The 20229-nt window shown below is 35.8% G+C and overlaps 1 protein-coding gene across 1 annotated transcript in view; it reads left to right on the top strand.

Moving 5' to 3' along the window:
• Positions 1-20229, top strand: part of LOC120414006 (lachesin) — a 278358-nt gene that overhangs the window by 113324 nt on the left and 144805 nt on the right. The window lies entirely within an intron of this gene.

Below are 20229 nucleotides of genomic sequence, written 5' to 3'. Positions count from 1 at the left end.
GTTATGTCAGTTCTGCAAACTTTTACATAGTTTAGCTTAATTTTTTTTTTGAAAAATGAAGAATTTGATTAAACTTTTTTTAAAACCAATGTTACTACTCTGTACGGTAACTGTCTACGTCACAGTGGTGCAATCTATCGGTTAAAATTTAGTTCATCGAATGTACCATCAGAGGGATATAGCGTAAAACATATGCGAACCTGGCGGCAGTTTGGTGAAACACCCCGTCAGGTGTTCCATTGAGTTTATTTGTTCATCAAATTGAGTGGCTTTTATTGCCAAATGACCATCTCATAGTCATCGAACTTTGGTGGCGGATACGGCGAGGGCACGGTTTGGAAAGTCAAAGGTGTTCGAGTCTCGATAACGGCACTTTTTTTTGGTTGATGAACTGTTTTGAAAATGAACCCATGAGAATAACGCTCTCGCTAATTTCGGGATTTATCCTCTGTGTCCGTTTGCAGTACCTTTATACTACTAGATCGTGTTCTCAGTTGGCCACTATTGCTAGTATCAAACAACTAAATCTTCTTTCAAGCGCAAAAATTTTGACGCCATGGAAACCTAGGTATTTGAAAGTATTTCACAAGGTGAAAGCGCAGGATACTCGTATTTACACCTAGAATTTCAAGCGCTCGCCATATGGAGAGATTCGTTTTTTTTTTGAAGAATAAAATTTGATTTTCAACTGCAATTCTTTGGAAATGCGATGCAAAAATTGTGGTAAAACAAATCATATATGTTGATCAAAAATAAATTATCAAAACGAAGTTTGAAAGCGCTGTGAAAGTTTAGAACCATAGAAAAATATAGCAGCAGACTTTCCATACTGCCCCTTCATCTGCGTGTTTCACTCTCGTTTTATTGATGCTAAGAATAAAACAAATTTTAATTAAATTCTTAATTTTTAATTCATGATTTTCTGAGTTCAATATCCCACTTTTCATACGATGTTTTGAGTTCAGGTACTACAACCATAAAAATGGGTAATCGTATGAAAAGTGGGATATTGAACTCAGAAAATCATGATTTTTGGTAAGGGTGTACTCAGTTCAGATAGCGCGATGCACTTTTACTTATAAAATAAGCCCTTTTAAGTTTTCTGTCGAAAAATACCATCTGAAAATAAAAATGTATCATGGGAAGTTGCGAATTATGGATTTGTAAGATTTCTTCACAAATCACAACTTTTCATGATACATTAATGTTTCTGGATGATATTTTTACGAACAGTTTTTTTCAGGCAAAAACCTGAACCTGTCATGATTTTTTTATGTTCCTGAATGATATTTTTTCGCACCAATTTTTTCAGGAAAAGCAGAATTTCATGTTCCTGGATGATATTTTTCGGTACCATGACATGATATTTTGAAGTTCAAAATGTCAACTTGGTTTGATATTTTTTTGATGTTTCGTAGAGTAACTCATGTTACATTTTATGTTTCTACAATGTAGAATCCAAGCCCGATCAGAAAATTACATCTTACGGTAAACTTGTCATGTTGCCAAAAACATGAAGATGACATGTTTCCAGAACGCTTGACTTAAGAGATGTAGAAACATAAAATGTAACATGAGTTACTCTACGGAATATCAAAAAAATATCAAACCAAGTTGACATTTTGAACTTCAAAATATCATGTCATGGTACCGAAAAATATCATCCAGGAACATGAAATAATCATGGCCAATTCTGCTTTTTCCTGAAAAAATTGGTGCGAAAAAATATCATCCAGAAACATAAAAAAATCAAGACAGGTTCAAGTTTTTGCCTGAAAAAAACTGTTCGTAAAAATATCATCCAGAAACATTAATGTATCATGAAAAGTTGTGATTTGTGAAGAAATCTTACAAATCCATAATTCGCAACTTCCCATGATACATTTTTATTTTCAGATGGTATTTTTCGACAGAAAACTTAAAAGGGCTTATTTTTTAAGTAAAAGTGCATCGCGCTATCTGAACTGAGTACACCCTTACTAAAAAACATGATTTTCTGAGTTCAATAAGTAAAATTTTATGTAAATAAGTTAGACTCTAGTACATTTATATATTTTCAGAAAAAAACACCAATATATCACTTGTTTTCATAGTTCTTTTATGTTTTCAGATGACAGTTTTTGACATGAAAAAAACCTCTTCTGACTATTTTTTTTGTAAACAGTGCATTGCAGTTAACGAGCAACATTCGGTGACTGGACTACGTTCTCAGCCCAGTTACCGAACAACTACTGTATTTGATATTGCAAGTTATATAGATCATCAGTTTTTCAATGTATATAAACAACTTTTTGTTGGAAAAAGTTACATTGACTTTAACATAATCTACTTCTAAAAAAATCTATTTATAAACTTAAAAACGATTCATGCCCAAATTCTTTAAAACACTGAAATAATAAAAGCAAATCAAATATTGAAGAAAGGTGATGTTCTTGCTTCAGTTGATTTATTCGCTCAAAACCAAAATCTTTCTTTGAATTAAACAGTTTCTTAAGGTACTCCTCATCTCAGTTTAGGACAACTACTATACCAATATAATACTGCAACAACGTATATTAAAAAAAATCTCTTTACGAGAACGTCTTTAAAAAATATTAAAACAATAATTCGCACAAAATATTCTAGTGACTTCCCAGAAAAAGATTTTCGAAGCCATCTGTGATCAATACATCTTGGTGTTTAAGTTCAATTAATATAAAATTTATAACTACATTGATTTAGTTTGAAAAAAACGAAACATCAAAAAAATATCAAACCAAGTTGACATTTTGAACTTCAAAATATCATGTCATGGTACCGAAAAATATCATCCAGGAACATGAAATAATCATGGCCAATTCTGCTTTTTCCTGAAAAAATTGGTGCGAAAAAATATCATCCAGAAACATAAAAAAATCAAGACAGGTTCAAGTTTTTGCCTGAAAAAAACTGTTCGTAAAAATATCATCCAGAAACATTAATGTATCATGAAAAGTTGTGATTTGTGAAGAAATCTTACAAATCCATAATTCGCAACTTCCCATGATACATTTTTATTTTCAGATGGTATTTTTCGACAGAAAACTTAAAAGGGCTTATTTTTTAAGTAAAAGTGCATCGCGCTATCTGAACTGAGTACACCCTTACTAAAAAACATGATTTTCTGAGTTCAATAAGTAAAATTTTATGTAAATAAGTTAGACTCTAGTACATTTATATATTTTCAGAAAAAAACACCAATATATCACTTGTTTTCATAGTTCTTTTATGTTTTCAGATGACAGTTTTTGACATGAAAAAAACCTCTTCTGACTATTTTTTTTGTAAACAGTGCATTGCAGTTAACGAGCAACATTCGGTGACTGGACTACGTTCTCAGCCCAGTTACCGAACAACTACTGTATTTGATATTGCAAGTTATATAGATCATCAGTTTTTCAATGTATATAAACAACTTTTTGTTGGAAAAAGTTACATTGACTTTAACATAATCTACTTCTAAAAAAATCTATTTATAAACTTAAAAACGATTCATGCCCAAATTCTTTAAAACACTGAAATAATAAAAGCAAATCAAATATTGAAGAAAGGTGATGTTCTTGCTTCAGTTGATTTATTCGCTCAAAACCAAAATCTTTCTTTGAATTAAACAGTTTCTTAAGGTACTCCTCATCTCAGTTTAGGACAACTACTATACCAATATAATACTGCAACAACGTATATTAAAAAAAATCTCTTTACGAGAACGTCTTTAAAAAATATTAAAACAATAATTCGCACAAAATATTCTAGTGACTTCCCAGAAAAAGATTTTCGAAGCCATCTGTGATCAATACATCTTGGTGTTTAAGTTCAATTAATATAAAATTTATGACTACATTGATTTAGTTTGAAAAAAATGTATATTCGCAAGAGTAACAAAATGAAGTTCGAACAGTGATAGGTTCACTTTAAAATAATATTTTTCGTACATACCTGGTTAATCCTCTTCAAATCCATCCAACCAAAGCACGATTGCATCGCAGCTAATTTGTCTAATTAAACAAAATGCCAGATGCTGAATGTCCCGAAACATGCCCAGGTTGTGGTCCTGTTAAAGAAAACAAAACACAAAGTATCAATTCTCAAACAGAATGTCCAGAGTTTTTTTTATCAAATAATTTGACATGATATTATAAAAAAAATAGAAAAGTAAAGCAAATAATACTTATCTGAGTCAAACAAGCGTTGAAATACTTCTTCCTACTAAGTATTTAGAACCAGCATGTACCATCGATTCAGATGGACTCCACTCTCCACCTTCACCGGGAAACTGCTCGCGAGTCGCCCAATAGATTACCTCCTCCGAAATAACCAGAGAAAGGTTCTTCCTTCTGTCACGGACACCCCTAAAGGATAGAAGCAATGTCACATTGTCACGTCCCTGTCCCTGCCACACACTCACAACAATCAATTAAAAACGTAAACAAACCCCAAAGCACAGTCACATGAACAATCGCAGGCCGCAGCCAGCACCAACGCGGATTTGTCTGTTTTTCTCTCGCTCACCCCCTCCGGAAACACCAAGAAAGTTTCATCCAGTTGTAATCACCCGTTCACCAAGAATACGTCAAACGCAGGGCCCTGGCGATGGCCTGATATAAGCTACCGAACAACATTGGCAATATGGCGTCGTTTGTTTACAAACATGATATTGTTTGTGGACGAACTGAAAAATTTACATTTTTGTAAAAAAATCTATAACCATTGTACAATAACTTGAAGTTTTACAAAACAGACAAAATTTTGTTAAATTCTTGACCAGAATTCGTTTGATTATTATTTTTCAATTTAAACCGCTTTTATCGCGATTCATATCAAGATTGCGTATCAAATCATCGTGCCTTTAGTGTATCTTTAGTTTTCACACCGATTCGCTGTAGATTCGCGTTTAAATTTTGAAAATTAGCATGAATTAAAATAAGTTGCAAAATTCCCAACTTCAACCATGTGCAACAATTTCCACATCACCCATGCGGGAAACCGATAATGGGGTAATTCATGCGTTCCAAACTGTCAAAATTCCAAAACGTCATTACCAATCTTCGGTTCGCTGCTTTTGTTCGTGTTTGAAGTTTCGGGCCGAGACTCTGGTCAAACGTAAACAAACACACACGCACACAATCGCGCACTCGCGAAAACAATGTTCCCGCACAAATCAGGATTCCAATCACGCGACACCAAAACCAAAACAAACTTAACCAGCTGTGTTTTCCTTCACCGAGAACTCCCGTGTCCTGTCAAATCCACCGAAATCGTTCCGGCGTTGATCCGTGTCAAGACAGCACCTGCAGGAGGAGGAGGAGGAAGGAGGCCAAGTGACATTGAGGGCAAGAGGATTCCTCTTCTGGGGACAGCTGCTTGGCCTGAACATTCCTTGCATCCGCCAACACTGAGCGGAACTTTTTCTTCGCCCCCAGCCACCAAAACAGAAGCAATCACTTAACCACAATATATCGCGGCTCCCGAACGCCACGGAACGAACGAACACACACTCCCTCGGCCACAGAACGTACTCACAACCCGCGGCGATTCGCGGACTACAATTTATCAGCGGAAAACTACTGCGCGAAAACGTAAACAAACCAGCCCGCCACGAACGCAAAAGCTGTCTGTCTGCCGATTGCCGATTCCTGTCACGACATGTCTCGCGCGTTGCGTGCGAGCAGTGAACGAAAGAAGAGAGAAGAGAGAGTGAGCGAGCGCGTGGGCTCATTTTTACGCTTTGCGATGAAATTTTATGTGCGTTAAAATACTTTTTAATGTGATTAGTTTAACTAGTGTATTTAAAGTAAATTAAAGTGAAAAAAAAACTCACTAAAAATTTCCATTAACAAAACTGGCATTTTGTGGAGGAGTGAAAATTTTGCTAAGTCCAACGAAAACATGATGAAAAATAATTGTATCATCTCATAATAGACAGGTCGGTTTTTTTTCTAAGTCCCAAAATAATTGGGCATTCGAAATTCTGCTAAGTCCAGCGAAAACAAGATAAAACTAGAAAATATCATCTCTTGATGGAGAGGTCGAATTTTTTCTAAGTCCCAAAATAATTTGGCTTTCGAAATTTTTCTAAGTCCAGCGAAAACTTGATCAAACATCAAAATATCATCTTATGATAGACGGGTCGAAATTTTTTCAAAGTCCCAAATAAATTAATTTTCGAAATTCTGCTAAGTCCAAAAATATCAAATAAAAATGAAAATAAAACATTTGATGATCCACTGTCTAGGAACATAAAAAGTATCATGAAATTCGGCGGCATTTTTTTTAGTTTTTGGAACAAACAAAAATCATGCCATGTTCACAAAAACAACTCAAGTTATTTTTTTGTTCGTCCCATGATGCGACTTTCTGCCCGGGAGTAGAATCTACATCTCTTAAGTCAAGCGTTCTGAAAACATGTCATCTTCATGTTTTTGGCAACATGACAAGTTTACCGTAAGATGTAATTTTCTGATCGGGCCGGGCGGGCGTGCCTCTTCACAAATATGAGTAATATTTTAGGAATATTCGCTCTTACATCAAAACAAGATTTTTCAAAGTTGAAAAATTATTTTACTAACTCATTGCGTTGAAAAAAAAGCGTTGAATTGCCAAAATGTCACAATAATTTTCCAAATCACGAAAAATCCAATGTCTCTATTTTTCTAAGTGCCGGAACGATTTTTGTAGGGGGTATATCAATAATTATTAAATACCGACTTTCGAATTTCAAAATTTCAATTAAGACGTTTTGTTAGGGACATTATTTTAGGAACAAACTGATGTTTTTTGTTAAAAATCGGACGAACATTTCCTGTAATTTCGTCGATATTTCGAAATTTTGGTTCAAAGCAAAAATAAACATCAACATAATTTATCATGTTTCCAAACTCCCAAAAAAATTCTAAGCCCCAAAAAAATGCTTTTTCTGTAAAATGTAAAGAATTCAAAAATATACGCAAGAATTTCAAAGTCCAGCATAAATAAAATTGATCTTTAAAATTTAAGCTCATGAAGCACATGAAAATTATTTTATGTGTCGGAAATTGAAAATTCTGTCAGTGACTGCAAATTTTGTCCAGCATAAATTTGAAATAAAGTCATAATAATAATTTCATGATGTTCGGGTAAAATTTTGGAAAAATAAAATTTTCGAAAATCGAAAGTCCAAAAAAACTACCACTCACAGCTCAATAGCAACTGTAGATAATGCAGTATGATCATGGAATATACTTTCCATGATACGCAGTCGGTTTCAAACGTCGTCATAACTTGAGGAGTTTACAGCAAGATGCGAATAAACAAGCCAAGATAGTTCGAAGTTATCGCCACCAACTCACTTTCCGCACGGGGTACGTGGCTCGGTCATTTATTTGTAACAGCCTGAGTTACAATGTTATGTTACATTAATTCCCGGGCAGAAAGTTGCATCTTGGAAAAATCTACCCATGTTCGTAAAAACACGAACAAGTCAAGTTCACCCCAGGGTATGGTTAAGAGATAACCGAACATGGCCACGAACATAAATTGTTCGAGGCGGATCTGCGAAAAATCTTGTTGAGTTTATTTGACCAACAATGCCACATCAAGTTGAGTTTATAGTAGCAAACAACTGAAATCTTCCAAAAATCATATCAAGTTCATAAAGTAGATTTTGATCCCAAAAATAATTTTATTGGTTTTTAATGCACCCCGCCACAATTCGAACCCCCCCCCCTCCCTCCCCCCCATCCTCTTCAAAAATATGAGTAATATTGCAGGAATATACGCACTTACATCAAAACAAGATTTTTCAAAGTTGAAAAATTATTTTACTTTAAAAACTCATTAAAAAATTGTGGAGAAAGCGTTGAATTGCCAAAATGTCACAATAATTTTCCAAATCACGAAAAATCCAAAGTCTCTATATTCCATTTTTTTTTAATTAAAAATAAAAGTTTATGAAAATATTTCTAAAATTGCATAAGTCCAAAAATCCACAGTAAAATTTCAAAAAGCCTGGTATAGTTTCTTATCAAAATAATTTTTCAAAATGTTGAAAAATATTCAACTGCCTGAGAGCAAAAATTTCGCAAAGTCCTGAAAATCTAATAAATTCTACCAAAAATCTTGTCGTGATCCCGTAAATTTTCTAAGTGCCGGAACGATTTTTGTAGGGGGTATATCAATAATTATTAAAAACCAACTTTCGTATTTCAAAATTTCAATGAAGACGTTTTGTTAGGGACATTATTTTAGGAACAAAATGATGTTTTTGTAAAAATCGGACAAAAATTTCCTGTAATTTCGTCGATTTTTCCGAAATTTTGGTTCAAAGCAAAAATAAACATCAAAATAATTTATCATGTTTCCAAACTCCCGAAAATTTTCTAAGTCCCAAAAAAATGCTTTTTCTGTAAAAAGTAAAGAATTAAAAACTATACGCAAAAATTTCAAAGTCCAGCATAAATAAAATCAAACTTTAAAATATCAGCTCATAAAAATTATTTCAGGTGTCGGAAATTGAAAATTCTGTCAGTGACTGCAAATTTTGCTAAGTCCAGCATAATTTTGAAATAAAGCCAAAATAATCATTTCATAATGTTTGGGTAAAATTTTGGAAAAAATAATTTTTTCGAAATTTTTGCTAAGTCTAAAAAAAACTACCACTAACAGCTCAATATCAACTGTAGATAATGCAGAATGATCATGGAATATACTTTCCATGATACGCAGTCGGTTTCAAAAGTCGTCATAGCTCGAGGAGTTTACAACAAGATGCAAATAAACAAGCCAAGATAGTTCGAAGTTATCGCCACCAACTCACTTTCCGCCCGGGTTATGTTTTTCCTGTTACAAACTTCTGTTCGGGAATCCGATCATCTCAATAACAGTTGGACGTATTCTTCCATAACAAAAAAAAAGTTATTCCACAGTTGTTTTGGCTTTCAGCCAATATCAGACCAATAACAAATTTTGTTATGATAACATTAACTGTCATTAAACCCTTATGCAAAAATGAATTTTTCAAGAAGATTCAATAACACATTCTGTTATTTTAACAGTATTTGTTATTGTAATAGCAATTATTTAGTTATTACCGTCTGCCCGGATCTGCTCAGGTCTCCACACTCCCCTTACACTTACCTATTGTAATTGCCATTCCAACACTGATCCATATGATTTCTTCATTTATCCCTCCGTGATACGATCGTCCTGTGAAGACAAATGTATTGAGGATTTAGTTGATAGCTGGACTCGTTACTAGCTTTTCACAGTAGTTTGAAAAAGTCGAGGATAACCGAGGAGAACAGTGTTAGCCTTTTTTGTTTTGTTTGGAGGGAAAAGCCCGTTTGAGTGGATCGCTTACCGATGGGTCCTTCTCAAATAGGACAAAGCCTCTTTTTATTGTCAAATAACAAAAAGGCTTTTTACATAATTACTTAAACTAACCTATTGGGCTAACGAAAATAAATAAATAAATAAGCTACAAGTGTAAACCTAAGCTAGAGGCTTAAGAGGTAGGGAATTTTCTTGTCGGAGAAACATCAAGAATTTAAGTTTTTGAACAGGACGAGACAAATTAAAATCGATGGTCGTGTAACGCAGATTGAAGACTCTGCAGTCTGCACATGCTGGAGAATGATTCATTGAAGGCTTAATTGATGCGAGCAAAGGGTATGGTCAGAAGACAGAAAAGCAAACGAACGAAGTGTTCGCCGGCGAATGTTGATGTTGAGTTGTCCGACCAAGTGAGGACAATTTATGTTGGACCTCAACAGATCAGAAACAAACACGGTTTTCGCTGAAACTCTCCTGACAGACAAAGAATCAAGATGAAGGAAATCGCATCGACTGGCATAATCCAAATTCACTGGGAGAGTACCGCAATGCGAATCGAGTGAATTTGCGTTAAACAGTTTCAATTCGATTTTTCTTGTTTGCATGAAATGGCACCCAGACCGTATTCCAAGGTGGATCTGACCACTGAACAATATAAAGTTTTTAAACATTGAATATTTCGGAAGTACTTAGTCATTCTGAAGATCATACCGAGCAGTTTGGATGCCTTAGAAGTCATGTATACCACATGATCCTTAAACAATGTTGCGATTTTGAGCGATTATCCGCTCATGAGCGAGCATTTTTCGCTCGTTCGTGAGGAGGAGCACGACGCGAGCTAGCTCACGTTTGCTCGTGCCCGTGTTTGCTAATTTATTTTATGAGCGAAAATGCTCATTGCTCGCGCTCGCGCTCGTTTTTGCTCATTGAGCAAAATGAGCGTTATTTTTTTAACTGTAACGGGTAAACGATAATAACTTTTTTTCCAGTAGAGCTTCGAGGTTTTTTTTTCTTTTTTTTATATTTATTTTGATTTTCTCTTCCATGTACATTCATTAAGTTAAAATATTATTGAGTGTCCAATCACAATCGATGACTTTTCACCTCAATTTTAAATACTAGCAACTTTCATGTATTCATTTGTATTGTAGCTTTCGCTATTCAGTGATTTCAAATGTAGGAGGGCCTACATGTACAAAAGGGAATAGGGATACCTTAAAACTAACTTATAAACTATATAAAGAGCGGATCAATGCAGCTGAAGACTGCAATGATTTTTGTCGAAATGCATCAATTATCTTATTGGACATAACATCCAAAGTGTCAACTTCGGCTAATTGATGAAGTTCACTAGTGCTGAACCAGGGAGGAAGTTTCAAAATCATTTTCAGAATTTTGTTCTGAATCCTCTGAAGTTTTTTCTTCCTGGTTAAGCAACAGCTTGTCCAGATCGGTACAGCATAAAGCATGGCAGGTCTGAAAATTTATTTATAAATTAACAGTTTATTCTTGAGACAAAGTCTAGAATTCCTGTTTATAAGTGGATACAAACATTTAATATATTTGTTACATTTAACCTGGATACTTTCAATGTGATCCTTGTAAGTAAGGTTTTTGTCAAAAGCAAGTCCAAGATATTTCACTTGATCCTCCCACTTTAAATTTACCTCATTCATCTTTATAATGTGATGACTTTTTGGTTTAAGAAAATCAGCCCTTGGTTTGTGAGGGAAAATAATAAGTTGAGTTTTTGCAGCATTTGGAGTAATTTTCCATTCTTTCAAATAAGAATTGAAAATATCCAAGCTTTTTTGTTATCTTCTTGTGATGACACGAAGGCTTCTACCTTTGGCGGAGATGCTTGTATCATCAGCAAAAAGTGATTTCTGACATCCTGGGGGCAAATCAGGCAAGTCAGAAGTAAAAATATTATATAAAATTGGACCCAAAATGCTTCCTTGAGGGACGCCGGCACGTACAGGTAGTTGATCAGATTTGCTGTTCTGATAACATACCTGCAGAGTACGATCCGTCAAATAATTTTGAATAATTTTCACGATATAAATCGGAAAATTAAACCTTTTCAATTTCGCAATCAAACCTTTATGCCAAACACTGTCAAATGCTTTTTCTATGTCTAGAAGAGCAGCGCCAGTAGAATAGCCCTCAGATTTGTTGCTTCGAATTAAATTTGAAACTCTCAACAACTGATGAGTAGTTGAATGCCCAAGGCGAAATCCAAACTGCTCATCAGCGAAAATTGAATTTTCATTAATGTGCGTCATCATTCTATTAAGAATTATTCTTTCGAATAATTTACTAATAGATGAAAGCAAACTAATGGGCCGATAGCTTGAGGCTTCAGCAGGATTTTTATCCGGTTTTAAAATCGGAACTACTTTGGCATTTTTCCAACTACTGGGAAAATATGCCAAATCAAAACATTTGTTGCAAATTTTGACCAAGCTACTTAAAGTTGCTTCAAGTAATTTTTTAATTAAAATGTAAAAAATGCCATCCTCACCAGGGGCTTTCATATTTTTAAATTTTTTGATAATAGATTTTATTTCATTCAGATCCGTATTAAAAACATCATCTGATGAAAACTGTTGTTCAACAATATTCTGAAATTCTATTGAAATTTGATTTTCAATAGTACTCAGAACATTTAAGTTGAAATTATGAGCACTCTCAAACTGCTGAGCAAGTTTTTGAGCTTTCTCCCCATTAGTTAATAGAATATTATCACCATCTTTTAAAGAAGGGATTGGTTTTTGAGGTTTCTTAAGAACCTTTGAAAGTTTCCAAAAAGGTTTGGAATAAGGTTTAATTTGTTCGACATCTCTTGCGAACTTTTCATTTCGCAGGAGAGTGAACCTGTGGTCAATAACCTTTTGCAAATCTTTTTGAATTCGCTTCAGTGCAGGATCACGAGAACGTTGATACTGTCTTCGACGAACATTTTTCAGACGAATCAGAAGCTGAAGATCGTCATCAATAATGGGAGAATCAAATTTGATTTGGACTTTAGGAATAGCAATATTCCTAGCATCCAAAATTGCATTAGTTAAAGATTCCAAGGCTGAATCAATATCAGCTTTGGTTTCTAAAACAAAATCATGATTTAAATTGTTCTCAATATGATGCTGATACCTGTCCCAATTAGCTTTGTGGTAATTATTATTATTATTATTTATTATTAATCCATCGAACCAAGGGTCTACATGGATGTTTTGGTTGGCGAGGGCAAAAGCCGATGTGAGTTGAAACATTAGAATCATTCTCACAAAGGCACAAAACCTCACTTCTTTTAAAATAAATTACATCGAGATTGATAACATGACAACATACGTGGTAAATTACAATACATTTTAAAAATAAGTCAAGTCATTGTCGTCCTATGCGTAACCGGCCAACGACGGGATCCTGGCGAGGCGCACCAAGCAAAGTTCTTGTACGCTCCTGGAACTCGATGCGTAGTTTTTCGCGAAATCTTGGAATGGGCTCGTGAAATTCAAACAGGAAGTACATTTCGTTGAACGCCGCCGACATCGATCGAACTGGTGAGTTGTTGTGGAACTCGGTCCTGACACGCGGTCGTGCGAGGAAGTTTGGACGATTTCGCAGGTCCCTAGAAGAAATTTGGGTATTAAGTAAGTTTAACAGATTGGGGGAGTCGATTTGCGCAGTCAGTATTTTAGCAGCGAAGATAGATTTCGATATTGTCCGACGATTTTCCAGGGTCTCGAGTCCAATCAGGTTACAGCGTGCCTCGTAACGTGGTAGTCTAGTTGGGTCCGTCCATGGCATTCTCCTACAGGCAAACCAGACAAACTTTTTCTGGATCCTTTCGATACGATCGATCCAGTTCTGGTGGTAGGGAGCCCATATAACTGCCGATGATTCCAGGTGTGAGCGGACTAGCGCGCAGTACAACGAGCGTAAACAGAGGGGGTCGTCGAATTCGCGGGTCATTCTAAACAGAAAACCGAGCTGTCTGTTGGCCTTGTCCACGACTGCTGCTTGTTGTGGGCGAAAAGATAAGGGTTCGTCTAGTAGAGCTCCTAGATCTTTCACTACTTTCAGACGTTCGAGCGCGTGTCCATCCAGTGTGTATTCAAATGTAAAAACCTCCCGGCTGGTCTTGCGATGAAACGATATCGTAGTGCATTTAGAGACGCTCAGCTCCAAACGATTCAACGCACACCAGTTGGCAAATTTGTCTAGGCGGGACTGCAGTCTGTAGCAATCAGGTAAGTTGTCAATAGCGAGGAAGATCTTGAAGTCATCAGCATACGAGAGATTGCAGTTGTCGTTGAAGAGAGAGTTGGAGTCGTTGAAGAAAGTGTTGAAAACAATCGGGCCGAGGTTGCTACCCTGTGCCACTCCTGAACCGTTGGAGAACTCCATCGACAGCGATGTTCCAATTTTCACCTGAATGATCCGATTTTTGAGATAAGACTCAAGCCAGCGACAAAGACGTGCAGAGAAACCGAGTTTTGCAAATTTTTGAAGGGCAATGTCGTGGTCAATTCGATCGAATGCGGCTTTCAAGTCGGTGTAGACAGCATCCACTTGACGCCCAGCTGCCAGATTTTCAATGCAAAAATTGGTAAATTCCATCAAATTAGTAGTGACGGAGCGACCAGGTGTAAATCCATGCTGCTCAGAACTGATGAACGGTCGGCAGTTAAACATGATGACTTCCCCGACCACGATCTCGAGAAGTTTTGAACCAGAGCACAGCGACGTAATTCCTCTGTAGTTCTCGACCGACCGTTTTGCACCTTTCTTAAACACTGGAAACATTACGGATCTTTTCCACTCCTCAGGAAACTTGCACTGCGACATGGAGAGGTTGAAAACTCGGAGCAGTGGGGCAGTAATCTGGTTGAAACAACGCTTGAAGATCACCGGCGGGATTCCGTCAGGGCCAGGAGAATTCGACGATTTCAATTTCTGTATTCCTCTTTTCAGCATGTCCTCCGTAATTTGAAACACATCAAGATCAATCAAATCGCATGGAACTGTTTCTAGATGCTGTTGTGAAGTCGGTGGAGTGCCAGGCGGCCGGAAAACTGAAGCAAAGTGTCTCGCAAACAGCTCACATTTCTCGATGTTGGTAGTAGCCACGGTTTCTCCTAACGTCATCACGGCAGGAAGTCCAGTCTCTTTGTACTTCGATTTCACAAACTTCCAGAACTGCGACGGATTGCGTCGAAGATTCGCCTGCGTCCTCTTAATGTGTTCGGCGTACCGGCGTTTATTGTAAGCTTTATAACGGGAACTTGCGGCATTGAAGACCCTCTTGGTTTCAGGACATCGGCGTTGAGAATATCGGTTAAGTGCAGAGGCACGAAATTGCTTAAGCTTGCGAAGGCGTTCATTACTCCAAGCAGGTTTCCTTGCAGGCAAGAACCCGGGCGTGTGGCGTGTAAGATTACTTCGCAGGATCTGGCCAAAGGCGGCTACGGCTTCGTCAACGTCGATGGAAGTGAGAACAGACGACCAATCAGTTTCTCCTAAACTCCGTTGTAGGCCAACGAAATCAGTTTTTCGGAAATTTAATCCAAGAGGGTCGAGAGTGTCTTCGTAACTATTGTTGAGCGCAGCCGACACTTCGAAGGTTAGAGCAGGATGGTAATTGTCCAGTGAAACGAGCGATTCTAGAGCAGCTTCAGGGGCGGAGTGCGTCGCACCGTCGTTGATGAGTACTAAATCCAGAATTCGGTTTTGGTGATTACACACAAGATTGCTTTGGTGCATGTTGTTACTCGCAATACCATCCAGCAGAACTTCATGCGTAGTTCTTTCCGATGCACCCCGCGTGTGGGTTAACAAAGGATCAACGAATGAACGGTTCCCAGCAAGCGGCTTCCAAACGAGATGAGACTGGTTGTAGTCACCCACTACCACTATAGTGTCATTTGGAGCGGAGATGGAGCGAACAGTTTCGATGCAGGTCAGGTGTTGCTCTACCAGTTGATGCTCATATCGTTTTTCCGAGGGAAGATAGAAGCAGCCGATGAACATTTTTTGATTCTTGAGATGAATGGTCACAAAAATTTGTTCCAGATTATCGGCAGCTGCCTCGACGCAGACGACGGAATCCAGTGTTTTTCTGACCGCAATTAGAACACCACCCCCAACTTTACGACGGCTGTTAGCTGGATTTCGATTTGTTGTGTAAACTGCAAACAGGTCGCCGAACAACTGGAGTGGTTTCACGCTACCGTCGAGCCACGTCTCGGTGAGCAAGATAACGTCGTATTCGCAGTCCGTACAAGCCAGGAAGAATTCATCAACTTTGTTATTCAGCGATCGAACGTTTTGATAATAGAACCGGACCTGTTGAAAGGCAACCGCCTGCAGACCACTGCTAATGTCTTGTCGCGACAGGATGTCCGGCAGAGGATCTTGCGTCGCATGTGCATCGGCTATCTCGAGGCTAGTAACGATCGCCGCGAAGTCGCCAGTGTCCTTTAGCGCATGGCACGAAGGGTCCGGACAACTCGGATGGCGGCGAGTGGAACTGGGGCTATGGAGTATTAAACACAGAACTATTGGGTCTGGTAACTGCTTCATGAGAAAGTGAAAATGTTACTGGAAGGTGATCAGAATCAAAATCAGCATGAGTCACTAAAGGACCACAATACTGACTTTGATTTGTCAAAACCAAATCAATTGTTGATGGATTTCCAACAGAAGAAAAGCAAGTTGGCCCATTCGGATATAAAACCGAATAAAGACCAGAAGTGCAATCTCTGAATAGAATTTTACCATTGGAATTTACTTTTGAATTATTCCAAGATTGGTGTTTGGCATTAAAATCACCGATGATCAAAAATCGAGATCTATGCCGAGTAAGTTTATTCAAATCCCCTTTGAAATAATTTTTATTTTCCCCAGTGCATTGGAATGGTAAATATGCAGCTGCAATCATAATTTTCCCAAAAGAAGTTTCAAGTTCAATGCCCAAACTTTCAATAACTTTTAACTTAAAGTCACGTAATGTGCATACTACGGTGGATAACTATTGCAACTCCACCGCCATTTCGATTCATTCTGTTATTGGTTATAACTTTATAGTCTGGTTCACTTTTCAAATAAGTGCCAGTTTTTGCAGAGCTTCGAGGTGGTTTCAATAGGCTAATCTTAATAATATTGGATGGAGATATTTTTCATAACTTTTGTTTTGAAGCTTGTTTTGGAGTCAGAGTGTTAAATCCCACATAGAAAAATGGGCGGAAAAGGGCCAAAAAGCGGGGACATTTTGCCTGAAAGCGGGCCCGATTTTCAGCACGCTTTTTCCCCTCTTTGTGGCCCATTGCGTGCCAGAATGCAACATTTAGGCGGGCGTTACGCATTTTGGCCGCTGTGTTACGCCCGTCTGTGGCACGCTTTTGGGCCCGTTTTGACCACGATAACGGGTCTATAAACGGGGGTCCGACGTGCCGGAAACTGGGGGGTTTCTCCTTCCTGTTTACTTCGGATTTCAAGTTAGGGCGATTAAATAAAATAGGGTGACAAATAAACACGACAGATTATTATTTTATTTAAAAAATATTGAATTAACAACAAAACTTAAACTAATTACCTAACTAGCTAAAAAAATATAAGTTGGGTTAGTATGTTAACAGGACTTTTAATTGAATTTATTGGAAATTTTATCAAATTTAGTTTATTCTATTAAGATTTAGTTAAATTTAGATAAATTTAGTTAAACTTAGTTAACTTCAGATTAGTTAAATTTATTATGAGAGATTTTTTTTAGTTATATCCAGTTCAAATAAGTAATATTTAGTTAGATTAAATAAAATTTAATTAAGTATAGTAAAATTTCGATTCATTTATTTCAATTTAGTTAAATTAAGTTAAATTTACTTAAATCGAGTTGTATATAGTAAAATTTAGTTATATTTAGTTAAACTTAGATATATTTAGTTAAACTTAGTTGAATTTAGTTAAATTTAGTTAAATTTTGTTAAATTTAGATAAATTTATTTAGATTTAGTAAAATTTAGTTAGATTTAGTAAAATTTGTTAAAATTTAGTCAAATTTAGTTAAGAGCGAGTCCACGAACAGGGCATACCCCTTTATATGGGCCGTCGTTTGGACCTCACCAATCTGCCTGAAATTTTCTGGGGTTGTTTGTACATATAAAACTAGCATCTGGCCAAAATATGAGCACTCTAGGTCAACGGGAAGTGGGGCAAATCGGGACACAAAGTTTGAAGGTTCAAAAACGTCAAAAATCTTAAAAAGGCTATAACTTAGGCAAAATTCAATTTATTTTTAAAAATCAAAATGCATCTGAGAGGGCTTAAAAAATGCAACAAAATGCAGGAAGAAACACCCCAATTGGTTAAAGCTAAAGGGAGTTATTGGCATTTTAGTGAAAAAATAGCATAATTTTCAAACTCAAATAAAAAAGTGTTCCATCCAGATATCAACTCGGTTCGACCTGCAGCTTGTAGGGGACATCTGGGACTACCATCTGAGACTGAGAACGCTTTGGGTAAGCCAGTTTAACATATTAAATAGACACTTTTACTTTTAGTGAATTTTTTTGTTGTAAATTTTTGTTCGGGGGACCCGAGCAGACGGAAATAACTTGGGAATAACATTTTTAGATATTTGAAAATACTAGGCCAATAACATTTTCTGTTATTTATAACAAGATTTGTTATTCGTCGTTATTATTTTTTTGTTATTGGATTGTTATTGTAATAACAGAGTAATAACATTTTTAGGTATTCTTCGAACAAATCTTTGTTATTATTTTTTGTTATTTTAACAACTAATCCGATCATCCCAATAACAGTTGGAGGTATTCTTCCATAACAAAAAATGTTATTCCTAAGTTGTTTTGGATTTCAACCTATACCAGACCAATAACAAATTATGTTATGATAACATAAACTGTTATGAAACCCTTATGCAAAAATAGATTTTTCAAGAAGATTCCATAACACTTTCTGTTATTTTAACAATATTTGTTATTGAAATGGCATGAATTTTGTTATTACCGTCTGCCCGGGGACCCCTTAGATCCCATTTTCTGGTGATAATTTTATCATATTCGTGTTCCTGAGACAATTTCACAATAGAAACATGCATAAAAATGTTTACTTTGATCCATTTTAACCCTTTAAAAAATGCAAGTTAAAAAAAATTAAGAAGCTGCTTTTTTCTGGTGTCATCTAGTATCCTTGGAAACGAACTTGATTTTCAATAAATGTGAATCGAAGATTTTTTTTAACTTTCATTTTTTAAAGGGTGGATCAAAATAAACATTTTTATGCATGTTTCTATTGTGAAATTGTCTCAGAAACAGGAATATGATAAAATTATCAACAGAAAATGGGATCTAAGGGGTCCCCGAGCAAAAATTTACAACAAAAAAATTCACTAAAAGTAAAAGTGTCTATTTAATATGTTAAACTGGCTTACCCAAAGCGTTCTCAGTCTCAGATGGTAGTCCCAGATGTCCCCTACAAGCTGCAGGTCGAACCGAGTTGATATCTGGATGGAACACTTTTTTATTTGAGTTTGAAAATTATGCTATTTTTTCACTAAAATGCCAATAACTCCCTTTAGATTAAACCAATTTGGATGCTCCACCCTGAATTTTGTTGCACTTTTTAAGCCCTTTCAGATGCATTTTGAATTTTGCAATTAAACTGAATTTTGCCTAAGTTATAGACTTTTAAAGATTTTTGACGTTTTTGAGCCTTCAAACTTTGTGTCCCGATTTGCCCCACTTCCCGTTGACCTAGAGTGCTCATATTTTGGCTAGATGCTAGTTTTATATGTACAAACAACCCCTGAAAATTTCAGGCAGATTGGTAAGGTCGATGCGAGATGGGTATGCTTTGCTCGTGGACTCGCTCTTAAATATAGATAGATTTAATTAAATTTAGTTCAATTTAAGTACATTTCGCTTAATTTATTTCAAATAAATTACCTTTGGCTAATTAAGTTAAATTAAGTTAAAATTAGTTAAATTGACTTAAATTGAGCTATATTTAGTTAAACTAAGTTAAATTAAGTTCAATTTAGTTAAATTCAGTTAAATTTAGTTACATTTAGTTGAATTTTGTTAAATTCAGTCATATTTAGTTGATTGTAGTCAGATTTAGTTGAATTTAGTAAGATTAGGTAAATTTTATTAAGTTTCGTAATATTTCGCTTAATTTATTTCAATTTAAAAAAGATTTAGTTAAACTTAGTTAAATTTAGATAATTTTAGTTAAAATTAGTTAAATTCAATTAAAATCAGTTATCTTTAGTTAAATAAAGTTAAATTAAGTAGAATTTTATAAAATTTAGTTAAATTCATCAAAGTTTTGTTAAATTTAGTTGAATTTAGTTATATTCAGTTAAAATAAGTAAAATTTAAATAGATTAAATAAAATTTAAAAAGGTTTCGTAAAATTTCGCTTCATTTATTTCAATATAGTTAACTTTGGCTAAATTAAGTTATATCAAGTTAAAATTAGTTAAAATTTGTTAAATTGACTTATTGTGAGTTATATATACAGCAATTCCATTTGAAAAGAGCCTAAACCGAAAAAAAAGTTCTCCGATCGGGCTCAAAATTTTTCTGGGGGTTCCTTTTCCAAAATAATTAGACCCGTATTTTTTTGTTTGGCCATTAGGGTGACCTACATCGTGCTAGGGTGGTACAAAAAATGGCAATTTTCGTCATTTTTCGCAAAAACCACTTTTTTCTAAAAATCATATCTCCGCGCCATTTCATCCGATTTTAGCTGTCTTAGACGCAAAAGAAAGGTGATGAGTTTGGCTATTTGGGAAAAATAGCAAGAAGTTCCAAAAATCCAGCTTAACTATTGAAAAAGTCGTATGAAAACTTAAAATGGCGTTTTGACCGTGTCTGGACC

Source organism: Culex pipiens, chromosome 3, assembly GCF_016801865.2.
Source record: "Culex pipiens pallens isolate TS chromosome 3, TS_CPP_V2, whole genome shotgun sequence".
In the NCBI taxonomy this organism is placed as follows: domain Eukaryota; kingdom Metazoa; phylum Arthropoda; class Insecta; order Diptera; family Culicidae; genus Culex; species Culex pipiens.
This window is presented reverse-complemented; position numbering and strand designations above follow the sequence as displayed.